The 12,950-nt window shown below is 40.2% G+C and overlaps 1 protein-coding gene across 5 annotated transcripts in view; it reads left to right on the top strand.

Moving 5' to 3' along the window:
• SIL1 (SIL1 nucleotide exchange factor) overlaps window positions 1-12,950 on the top strand; it is a 334,141-nt gene that overhangs the window by 270,157 nt on the left and 51,034 nt on the right. The window lies entirely within an intron of this gene.

Raw genomic sequence — 12,950 nt, 5'->3', positions numbered from 1 at the left:
TTGTTGCCCAGGCTGGAGTGCAATGGCACGATCTTGGCTCACTGCAACTTCTGCCTCCTGGGTTCAAGTGATTTTCCTGCCTCAGCCTCCCAGGTAGCTGGGATTACAGGTGTGTGCCACCATGCCCGGCTAATTTTGTATCTTTAGTAGAGATGGAGTTTCTCCATGTTGGTCAGGCTGGTCTCCAACTCCCGACCTCAGGTGATTCACCTGCCTCGGCCTCCCAGAGTGCTGGGAAAACTGACGTTTTAATACATCTACTTCTCTGTTGTAAGCCAGTTCTTTCATCTATCTCCCCAACAAGATTGAAGGCTTCTTGAGCATGGGAACTGGTATTCAAGTCTGTGGTGCTCACAGCACCTTATAGAGGGTAAGTTTCATGTAGATGCTTTGAACATAAATGGTCTAACACAAAAATTGAAGTCACCAAAAATTGGTGGGAGAAAGAAAGCCACCAAGAGCAAGGAGGCTTTAAAATTTTTCTGTGCTTCGAGTTTGTTTGATTTTTCTTCCAGTGAGTGTGTATTATTTTTGTAATTAACATTTAAATAGTGAGTGATGAAACAAAAACAAAACAGCACCGGGAGACTTCTCAATCTATCAAATGGCACGTTTCCCAAGAAACTCTCTTAGTTCAAATACCTGAAGATGTTGTATTAAATACTTAAACATTTCCTTAAATGTTTAATTCGGCCAACAAGAAACTGTAGAGCCACTGCTCTGTGTAACTGTAGGGGAATTTAATAATGTCATATTCTTTATGTGGTAGCCCTGTAAGAAAGTGAGAGAAATTCGTAAGCAAATATAATGGAAAGCTCAAATCCTAAGAGATACGAAACACTGAACCTGACAGCTGACCTGGGAACATTTGCTATTCCCTAGTGGCTGTGAGCTCTTAGTTTCAACAGGAATCATAATTTAGGGGACAAGAGACAAAGCTTAGGGGCCATGAAATAATTAGAAAAATGAAAATCTTCCACTCAAAAGGAATTATTAAGGCAAATTGGCTTTGAGTGGAAGGGAGAAAAATGCCTGCAGATCTTCAGTCTGTTTCCTAAGGAAACTGAGTCTGACATGCCTTCTGAAAACAGTATAACACCACATAGGAAACAATCTTGATAGAAAATCTAATCTGAATTTGAACATACTTCTAGATCTGACGTCCAATTTAAGGGAAATATTGGGGACAGGCGATAGATTCAATGATATAATAGACTTGCAATCAGCAAAGACCAGACTGTGGAAAACCGTAGAGCAGGCAAATTACTGGCTTTTTCACAAAATAAGATACAAGAGAAAAAAATAAAGAGATGGGATGAAACCCATAAATTAAAAGATATTTAAGACGAATATCAGCCAATTATAGTTACAATGTATGTATTTTTTGTTTTATTTTTTGAGACAGATCTTGCTGTATCACCCAAGCCTAGAGTGCAGTGGTGCAAACACGGCTCACTGCAGACTCAGTCTCCTGCCTCAGCCTCCCATCTAGCTGAGACCACAGGCATATGCTCCATGCCTGGCTAGTTTTTATTTTTTATTGTTTTGTAGAGACAGGGTCTTACTTTGTTGCCCAGGTTGATCTCAAACTCCTGGGCTTCAGTGATTCTCCCACCTTGGCCTTCCAAAGTGTTTGTATTACAGGCGTGAGCCACCATGCTGGAGCTCTATGATATGTTTAGATCTTGACCAAATCAGCAATCTGCAAAAAAAGAAAAAAGAAAAAATCATGACATAATTGGGAACATTTAAACAATTACTTGATATTTGATAATATTAAGGATAATACTAAATTTTTGGTGTGAAAATGGTATTGTTTTGTTTTTGTAAAAAAGAGCCGTTTTGGAGAAGAAGGATGCTGAAAAATTTATGGTTAAAAGATAGGATGTCGGGCCAGGCACAGTGGCTCGTGCCTGTAATCCCAGCACTTTGGTCTCCCATCCAAGTACTAATCAGGCCCAACCTTGCTTAGCTTCCAAGATCAGATGAGATCAGGCACATTCAGGGTAGCATGGTCATAGATAATCAAAGCACTTTGGGAGGCCAAAGTGAAAGGATTGCTTGAGCCCAGGAGTTCAAGACCAGCCTGGGCAACATAAGGAGACCCCATCTCTACAAAGAAATATTTTAATTTAGCTGGGTCTGGTGGTATGTTTCTGTGGTCCCAGCTACTCAGGAGGCTGAGGTGGGAGGATTGCCTGAGCATGGGAGGTTGAGGCTGCAGTGAGCTGTGATCATGCCACTGCACTCTAGCCTGGGCAACAGAGCGAGACTCCATCTCAGAAAACAACAAAAACCAAAGATAGGATGTCTCCATTATGCTTTATTTTGAGATCTGAGGAGGTGGATAGGTGGCTGAGTCGGGGTATAGATAAAATAGTACTAGCTATGACTTCATAATTTTGAAAGCTGAATGAAGAGTCCATGGGGATTATTATACCATTATCTGTATTTTAGCATATATGTGAAAATTTCCATGGGAAAAGGTTTTTTTAAAACATAGTTTGAAATTGGCAGAATTTCCAGATTACTGGTAGATGCAGAAATAAATCCTCTTTGGAGGAACTTACATCCAGGCCTCAGAGCATCCCCACAAACAAAAATCTTCCAATGATCATGAGCTCACAACCAAAATATCACAAAGCACATAAAAAATAAGGCACTATGAGTGAAAGACAGCAGAAACAAATAATCAGACTTTTAAAACTATAGCTAGATGGGGTGCAGTGGCTCGCCCTTGTAATCACAGCACTTTGGGAGGCTGAGGCAGGAGGATCACTTGAAGCCAGGAGCTTGAGACCAGCCTGGGCAACAAAGCGAGAACCTGTCTGTATTAATAATTTTTTTAAATAAATAAAAATTTAAAAAATTATAGGCAGTAAAATTCACAGAAAACAGAATATAAAATAATTAATATGCTTAAATAAGATTTTATGAAAAGTATGGGCAAAAAACAATAGGCTATCAAAAGTGACAATGGACAGATTTGAAAATGACACAACTAGAACTTCTTCTAAATTAAAAAAAATTTTTTTTACTTGGCAGATAAAATTATATGTATTTATTTTGTAAAACATGATATTTCAAAATATATATACATTCTGGAATGACTAATCTTGCTCACGTAAGTTATCATTTTTGTGGTGAGTGCACTTAACATCCCTGCCTCAGCATTTTTCAGGAATACGATGTATTGTTATTAACTACAGTCACCATGCTATATGATAGATCTCTTGGACTTAATCCTCCTGTCCATCTGAAATTTCATATCCTTTGACAACATCTCAATACTCCCCTGCCCCAGCAACCTGGCCTGACATCTTATCTTTTACCCCAGCCCTTGGTAACTACCATTCTACTCTACTTTTATGAGATAAATTTTTTTAGATTCCACGTATGCACGAGATTATGGAATACTTGTCTTTCTGTGCCTGGCTTATGTCACTTAATGTAATGTCCTCTAGTTTCATTTGTGTTGTCACAAATGGCAGTTTTTCTTTATTTTTTTTCTGGCTGGATAATATTCCATTGTGTATGTATATCACATTTTCTTTATCCATTCTTTCATTAATGGACAGTTAGGTTGATTCACAAATAGAACTTCTTGAAGTTGAAAATCTAATTGCAGTTAGGAATTCAGCAGACAAGGTAAATATCTGATCGGACACAGCTGAAGAGTAATTAAGTAAACTAGAGTATAGAATCGAACAAATTACCTAAAGTGCAGCATAGACAGAAAAATGAAACAGAGGTTAAGAGATGTGAAGATTTGAATATAAGGGTCTCACATGAGTTTCAGAAGAATAAAGAGAATATGTATGAGATAGGCTATATTTAAAGAGATTTGGTTGATACTTTTCCAAACCTCTTTAAATTGATGAAAGACATGAATTCCGATTCAGGAAATCCACTGAATCCCATGCACAATGATTCAGAAGAAATCCATTTCTGGTAACATAGTGAAACCACAGAAAGACTGGGTTATAAAAACAGAGGCCAGGTACGGTGGCTCACACCTGTAATCTCAGCACTTCGGGAGGCTAAGGTGGAAGGATCGCTTGAGGCCAGGAATTCAAGACCAGCCTGGGAAACATAACAAGACCCTATCTCAAAAACTAATAATTAAAAATTAAAGCAGGCGAATAATAATGAAGACAGATTAGCTGCAAAGTACCAGGAGTGGGGAAAGAGGGAAGACAGTGCTTTTGGTATTCTTAGCCAAGTTGTTTTGGCCTGACACTAGGCTCTGTCTGATATAATTTTCATCAGTTCTCCACAGCAGTTTCCACCGTGGTTCCATTGCGTACAACATTCCTCTCTTGGTGTTCCACTCACATCCCGTTAGACATCTGGATTCAAGGAAGAATCCGCCATGCTTCCCAAAGTTGGAGTTATTTCACGTCTGCCTGTTTTCTCATTAAGGGCCTTTTCATGGGCTGAGGTTATTAGAAAGAGTGTAATTCATCTATTGAAGCAAAGAGAAAAGTGGAATTACAGAGACTGGCAAGGAGGCCACCAGCCAGCATGGGCTTCTCTTACTGTTCCTAAAGTTCTTACGTTCTTACCTCCTACCAGCTTTCAGTTTCTCTCTCTTTCTCTGTTTTTATTTTTAATGTCCTCCTTGGTTTCGCAGAGAGTATACATGCTCATCATAAAATATTTAAATGATACAGGAGACGTCATCTTCTGTCATGACAGTGTGAGGAGCTTTGTTGACCCACTCCTAGTAAAACTTGGGTACGTTATTTAAAAATTAGTCTTTGGGAATAGTCCCAAGGGCAAATAGTAAATAAAGAAACATCTGCTCAAGGAAATCTATGAAATTTTGTGTGAAAGGTGGGAGTCTGTGTTACCTCACGTAAGACATCTCCCTCACTGCCTGCTTCCAGCTTGGTGAAGTGGAGACGCCATTCCAAACTGCTGCAGCCAAGCACCCAGAGCTCCCTTTCCCCCAAGTCCAAGGGCTTGCTTCCCAGAAGGAGCAGACTGTTAACATTTCTCTCCTGCCCCTTGCTACCTGTTGCTAAGGCCAAGTCCCAGGCAACTGCATTTGAGAGTTTGGGAGTTGAGGGATGGGAAAGTCCCTTCTTCAGCTTATCTCCTGCTCGTAGAATGGAAGCTCTATCTTGGATCTTGGCTGTGGCACACAGAGAATAGTGGAGTCCTAATTGCCTTTCGCCAGCTCCTGAGATGGTGGTTCCCTGTGACGAAGGGCCTTAGGCTGCTGTCCCCCAACTCACTGAGCACTCAGAACCTTGTTATTATTCCACCTCTAGCTCCAGGGTCCTAACTCAGAGATTTTGCCTGAGGGAGAAGCAGGCCATAAAACAGATAGCTCTTAATCTCTTCCCAAAGGAACTGACTGCATTTGCAACAAAGCATGCAGAAATTCAAACCTAAGGACACTTTCAAGAACTGTGGAGGTTGTGGTGAAATGAAACTGGGAGGAGATTCATGGATATAGCGTCAGAATCAAACTATACGTGGGCTAGTTCGCCGGAGGGAACCGGGGAGTAAGCCAGTTGGAAGGAGCCCTCCTAGGATCAGAAGAAATATCAAACAGGGGCCTCAGCAACTATTCCTTCAAAGGGGGCAAAGTTGATTTGATTCATTTGTGGAGCAATTTGTGCCCTAGGACATTGTTGAAAACAATAGAGCTCTTTATGTTTCAGGGATTAATCTTTTGTTTTGCAAATATTTTCCCAAATTTGTATTTCTCTTTCATTCTTATTTATGATACTTTTCTATATGGAAGTTTAAAATGTTTATTTAGAGAAAATGGATGCTTATTTCATGGTTTCCATTTTTTTATGAGATACTTAGTAAAGCCTTTTCTGCAATGAGTATTTTTTCTTCATATTATTTCAAAAATATGAAATATTTCAAAGAGGAGTTCAGAAAATCTTATGCTCACTACCCAGATTTAATAAACTAAAATTTGCTATGTTTGCTTCAGATTTTTTAAAGAAATAAGATATTAGATATAGTTGATGACCCTTTCATAATCCTTTATATTTCCCTTTGTTCTCCCCCAAAGGTAACCACTGTTCTGAATTTGGTGTGTATCATATCTATTTTTTTTTTTTTTTTTTTTGAGACAGTTTCTCACTTTTGTTACCCAGGCTGGAATGCAGTGGCACGATCTCGGTTCACTGCAGCCCGATCTCCTGGGTTCAAGCAATCCTCTTGCCCCAGTCCCCCAGGTAGCTGGGACTACAGGTGAGTGCCACCACACCTGGGTAATTTTTATATTTTTTGTAGAGACAGGGCTTCACCATGTTGCCCATGCTGGTCTCAAACTCCTGAGCTCAAGCGACAGGCCTGCCTTAGCCTACTAAAGTCCTAGGATTACAGCCGTGAGCCATCACTCCTGGCCTATTGTATCTATTCTTTTTTTTTTCTAGACGGAGTCTCACTCTGTCACCCAGGCTGGAGTGCAGTGGCATGACTTGGCTTACTGCGACCTCCGCCTCCCAGGTTCACACCATTCTCCTGCCTCAGCCTCCTGAGTAGCTGGGACTATAGGCGCCCGCCACCACGCCCAGCTAATTTTTGTATGTTTTAGTAGAGACGGGGTTTCACTATGTTGGTCAGGCTGGTCTCAAACTCCTGACCTCTTGCTCCGCCCGCCTTGGCCTCCCAAAGTGCTGGGATTACAGGCGTGAGCCACTGCGCCCGGCAGTATCTATTCTTTATAGTTTGTCATATATATCTGTCTTCATCGTATCCCCGCTACCACACACACACACACACACACACACACACACACACACACACACGCACGCATAAACTGTTTTAGTAGTTTTCTGTGTTGTTAGATGTAGCTCCGTGTACAGCTTCAGTTTAGCATCCCACTATTTGAAAACCTTTGTTAAGGAACATTTAGATTGATGCCAATTTTTTGCTATTACACACAATGTTGCAATGAGTATCCTTGTGCATGACTCCTTGGATACATATGCAAGTATGTCCCTAGGATATATGCCTTAAAGTAGAATTGCTAGGTCATATGCACATTTTCAGTACCACTAGATAATGCCAAATTGTTTTCCAAAGTGGTTGCTAGTGGAAATAAACCACTGTGTTTCAAAAAAACTCATACTGTGTTTGATGGTTCCTATTTCTCCATATCCTTGTCAATGTTTTGTATTAGAGTTTCTATGTTTTGCCAATTTGATGGGTATGGTATAGTATCTCATTTTTCTTTTGAATTTACTCTTTCCTGACTACTGTATAAATTGAGTAGTTCCCCCCCCCCCACACACACACACATACAATTGGAATTATACTATACAGATTGCGCTGAGATTTTTTGGTTTGGATTACGTATGTTTTTGTGTGTTTTCAATACAGCCATCTTTTTTAATTGCCTCTTAATATCTTTTGCCTATTTTTTCCCATAGAGTCTTTCGTTTATGTTTTAGTTGGCATTTATATATTATATATATAATCTGGGTACTTGTATATTTTATACATATTTTCACGAATTATATATAGTCTGGATCCTGTCTTTTGTCAATTATATGCATAGCAAATATATTCTTGTGTGTGGCGGGTCATTTCACATTGCTTATGTTGCTTTTGTTACAGACATTTTCAAGTATTTTTAGAAAGTCAGAATTATCCATCTTTTTCTTGAAGTTTATGCTCTGTGTGTTTTAAGAAATCTTTCCTTGAGGTATAGAGATAATTGCCTATATTATCTTCTGAGAGTATAAAGTTTTGACGGGTTTTTATTTTAATATTTGTTTTTATGTATGCTGTGAGATATAGATTTAATTTTAGTTTTTATCATGTGGCCAACTAATTGTTCTGGAATTATGTACTAAAGAATCTGTCTTTTCCCCAGTGAAGTATAATGGTTCCTCTACTATATACTGAATTCTCTTATTTGTATTGGTTTGTATTCTGATCCATTGGTCTCTTTTTCTATCCTTGCACCAATCTCATATTATTTAAATTACTGTAGCTTTATATAAGTTTTGACATCAAGTAGAACAAAACCTTCATCCTTATTCATGTTTAAAATTGCCTTGGGTCAGGGATACAAGGATGGTTCAACGTACGCAAATCAATAAATGTGATATGTCACATTAACAGAATCAAGAACAAAAACCATATAATCATTTCAATGGATGCTGAAAAAACAGTGAATAAAATTTAACATCTCTTTATGATAAAAACCCTTAACAAACTGGATATAGAAGGAACATACGTCATAATAATAAAGGCCATATATGACAGACCCATAGCTAACATTGTACTGAACAGGGAAAAATGGAAAACTTTTCCTGCAAGATCAGGAAGAAGACAAAGATGCCTATTTACATCACTTTTATTCAACAGAATACTGGAAGTTCTGGCCAGAGCAATTAGGCAAGAGAGAAACATAAAGGCCATCCAAATTGAAAGGAAGAAACAGTTTAGACAACGTGAACTTTTTTCTTTTTCTGAGACTATTCTGTCACCCAGGCTGGAGTGCTGTGGTGCAATCATGGTGCACTGCAGCCTTGACCTGCTGGGCTCAAGCAATCTTCCCACCTTAGCCTTCCAAACAACATTATCTTCTACTTAGAAAAGCCTAAAGACTTCACGAAAAAAAACTGTTAGAACTGATAAACGATTTCAGTAAAGTGGCAGTATATAAAATCAACATACAAAAACCAGTAGCATTTATTCATTATTATTTTTAGAGACAGGGTCTCTGTTGCCCATACTGGAGTGCAATGGCACAGTCATAGCTCCCTACATAACCTCAGGGCTGAAACAATCCTCCTGCCTCCACCTCAGTAACTAGGACTGCAGGTGTGCTGTACCACGCCTGGCTAATATTTTCATTTTTTTACACAGATAGGGTCTCACTATGTTGCCCAGGATGGTCTTGAACTCCTTGAGGATTGCTTGAGGCCAAGAGTTTACCTTGGCCTCCCAAAGCTTTGAGATTACAGGCTTGGCCATCGTTTCCAGCCAATAGCATTTCTATATGCCGACAGTGAACAATCTGGAAAAGCAGAAAGCACTTCCATTTACAACAGCTATGAAGAATACCTAGGAATCAATTTAACAAAAGAAGTGAAAGATATATAAAAGGAAAACTATAAAACACTGATGGAAAAAATTGAATTGGACATGATGTAGTGTGGATATTTGTCCCCTCTAAGTCTCATGTTGAAAGGTAATCCTCGGCCGGGCATGGTGGCTCACACCTGTAATCCCAGCACTTTGGGAGGCCGAGGTGGGCATTTCACCTGAGGCCAGGAGTTTGAGACCAGCCTGGCCAACATAGTGAAACCCCATCTCCACTAAAAATACAAAAATTAGCTGGGCATGGTGGCGGGCACCTGTAATCGCAGCTACTCTGGAGGCTGAGGCAGGAGAATCACTTGAACCTGGGAGGCGGAGGTTGCAGTGAGCTGAGATTGTGCCATTGCACTCCAGCCTGGATGACAAGAGCAAAACCCTGTCTCAAAAAAAAAAAAAAAAAAGGAAAGGTAATCCTCTGCATCCTACTTTATTCATGAGAGAAAAACAAAAAAGAAAGATAATTCCCAGTGTTAGAGGTAGGGCTTGGTGGGAGATAATTGGATCACAGGGGTCAAATTCCTTGTGAATGGTTTAGCACCACTTCCTTGGTGATAAGTGAGTTCTCCCTCAGTTCACATGAGATCTGGTTGGTTAAAAGTCTGGGACTGCTCCCTTCTCCCACTGTCACCATGCGAGACACTTGTTCCTGCTTTGCCTTATATCATGATTATAAACTTCCTGAGTCCCTTACCAGAATCAGATGCCGACACCATGCTTTCTGTATAGCTTGGAGTACCATGAGCCAAAATAAAACCTCTTTTCTTTATGAATTACCCAGCCTCAGCTGAGCACAGTGGCTCACGCTTATTATCCCAGCACTTTGGGAGGCTGATGCAGGCAGATGACTTGAACCTGAGAGTTCAAGACCAGTGTGGGCAACATGGCAAAACCCCATCTCTACAAAAAATACAAAAATTTGCCGAGTGTGGTGGTGCGCGCCTATGGTCCCAGCTACTCAGGAGGATCACTGGAGCCTGGGGAGATTGAAGCCACAGTGAGCTGTGATCACAGTACTGCACTCCAGCCTGAGTAACAGAGAGAAACCCTGCCTCAAAATAAAGAAGTAAAAATTACCCAGCCTCAGATATTTATTTATAGCAGCATAAAAACAGTTTATACAGGACACACAAATATGGAAAGTTTCCATGCTCATGGATAGGACTAATTAATACTGTTAAAATGATAATACTACCCAAAGCAATTTACAGTTTCAATGCAATCCCTATCAAAATAACAATGAAATTCTTCAGAGAAATAAAAGAGACAATTCTAAAATTTACATGGAACTACAAAAGACCCCAAATAGCCAAAGCAGCCCCAGCAGAAAGAACAAAGCTGGAAGCATCACACTACTTCACCTCAAAATATAGTACAAAGTTGGCTGGGCACAGTGGCTTATGCCTGTAATCCCAGCAGTTTGGGAGGCCAAGGTGGGTGGATCACTTGAGGTCAGGAGTTCAAGACCAGTCTGGCCAACATGGTGAAACCCCATCTCTGCTAAAAATACAAAAATTAGCCAGGCATGGTGGTGCACGCCTGTAGTCCCAGCTATTCGGGAGGCTGAAGTGGAAGAATTGCTTGAACCCTGGAGGTGGAGGTTGCAGTGCGCCAAGATCATGCCACTGCACTCCAGCCTAGGCGACAGAGCGCTCTGTCTCAAAACAAACACCTGCAAAGCTGTAGTGACCAAATCAACATGGCATTGGCAAAAAACAAAACAAATAAACAAAAAGCCCACACACAAAGACCAATGGAACAGAACCCAGAACCCAGATGTAAATCCACACGTTTACGGCCAATCCATTTTTAACAAAGGCACCAAGAACATCCAATGGGCAAAAGACAGTCTCTTCAATAAATGGTGTTGGGAAAACCAGATAACTATATGCAGAAGAATGAAACTGGACCTCTCTCTCTCACTGTATACAAAAAAATCAAATCAAAATGGGTTATAGACTTAAGCCTAAGACCTGAAATGATGAAACTGCTAGAATAAACATTGGAAGCTAGGTGTGGCGGCTCACACCTGTAATTCCAGCATTTGGGGAGCCCAAGACAGGAGGATCGCTCGAGACCAGGAGTTTGAGACCAGCCTGGGCAACACAGTGAGACCCCTTCTCTATAAAAAATAAAACTAGCTGGGCACAGTAGTGCATTCCTGTAGTCTCAGCCACTCAGAAAGGTGAGGCAGGAGGATGGCTTGAGCCCTGGAATTCAAGGTTATAGTGAGCTGTGATCGTGCTGCTGCACTCCAGCTGTGGTGACAGAGCAAGATATTGTCTCAAAAGAAAAGATTGGGGAAAGGCTCCAGGACATTGTTCTGAGCAAAGATTTTTTTGTGTAAGACCTCAAAAGCACAGGCAACCAAGCAAAAATAGACAAAAGAGATTACATCAAGCTAAAAATCTTCTGCACAGGCTGGGAGTGGTGGCTCACACCTGTAATCCCAGCACTTTGGAAGGTCGAGGTAAGCAGATCACAAGGTCGAGAGATCGAGACCATCCTGGCCAACATGGTGAAACCCCATCTCTACTAAAAATACAAAAATTAGCTGGGCGTGGTGGCGCACACCTGTAGTCCCAGCTACTCAGGAGCCTGAGACAGAAGAATTTGCTTGAACCCAGGAGGTGGAGATTGCAGTAAGCCGAGATTGCACCACTGCACTCCAGCCTGGTGACAGAGTGAGACTCCATCTCAAAAAAAAAAAAAAAAAAAATCTGCACAGCAAGGAAAACAACCAACAAAGTGGAGAGACAACCCGCAGAATGGAATAAAATAATTTGCAAACTTTCCATCTGACAAAGGATTAATAAACAGAAAATATAAGGGGCTCAAACAACTCAATAGCAAAAAAATTCTGATTAAAAATGGGCAAAAGATCTGAACAGACATTTCTCAAAAGAAGACATACACGTGGCCAACAGGTATATGAAAAGATGCTTAGCTTCATTAGTCATCAGATAAATGCAAATTAAAATCACAATGAGATATCATTTCACTCCAGTTTAAATGGCTTTTATCAAAGAGACAAGGAGTAATGGATGCCGGTGAGGATATAGAGAAAGGAGAACCTCTGTACACTGTTGGTAGGAATGCAAATTAGTACAGCCACTTTGGAAAACTGTACGAAGTTTCCTCAAAAAAACTAAAATTAGCACTGCCATATAATCCAGCAATTCTGCTGGGTATGTGTCCAAAAGAAAGGAAATCAATATATCAAAGAAATCACCACATATTCATGTTTATTGCAGCACTATTCACAATATCTGAAATATGGAATCAACAAAAATGCCCGTCAGTGGATTAATGGATAAAGAAAATGTGGCACATATACACAATAAAAGAAATCCTTTAATATGCAGCAACATGGATGGAATTGGAGGTCATTATGTTAAGTGAAATAAGCCAAGTACAGAAAGACAAATATCACATGTTCTCACTTACATATAGTAGATAAAAATATGGATCTCATAAAGATAGAGAGTAGATTGGTGGTAACCAGAGGCTAGGAAAAGTAGGGGAAAGAGGAGATGAAGAGAGGTTGGTTAATAGTTACAAATATACAGTTTGATAGAAGCAATAGCACCATTGTTTGCTAGATCAGTAGGGTGACTAAAGTTTACAATAATCTATTGTATAATACATTTCAAAATAACTGGAATGTAATTTGAATATTTCTAGCATAAAGAAAGGCAGGGCGTGGTGGCTCATGCCTGTAATCCCAGCACTTTGGGAGGCCAAGGCGGGTGGATCATCTGAGGTCAGGAGTTTGAGACCAGCCTGACCAACATGGAGAAACCCTGTCTCTACTAAAAATACAAAATTATCTGGGCGTGTTGGTGCATGCCTGTAATCCCAGCTACTCA

Source organism: Hylobates moloch, unplaced genomic scaffold, assembly GCF_009828535.3.
Source record: "Hylobates moloch isolate HMO894 unplaced genomic scaffold, HMol_V3 SCAFFOLD_6, whole genome shotgun sequence".
Lineage (NCBI taxonomy): Eukaryota > Metazoa > Chordata > Mammalia > Primates > Hylobatidae > Hylobates > Hylobates moloch.
The sequence above is the reverse complement of the archived record's forward strand: the minus strand, read 5'-3'. Positions and strand labels throughout refer to the sequence as shown.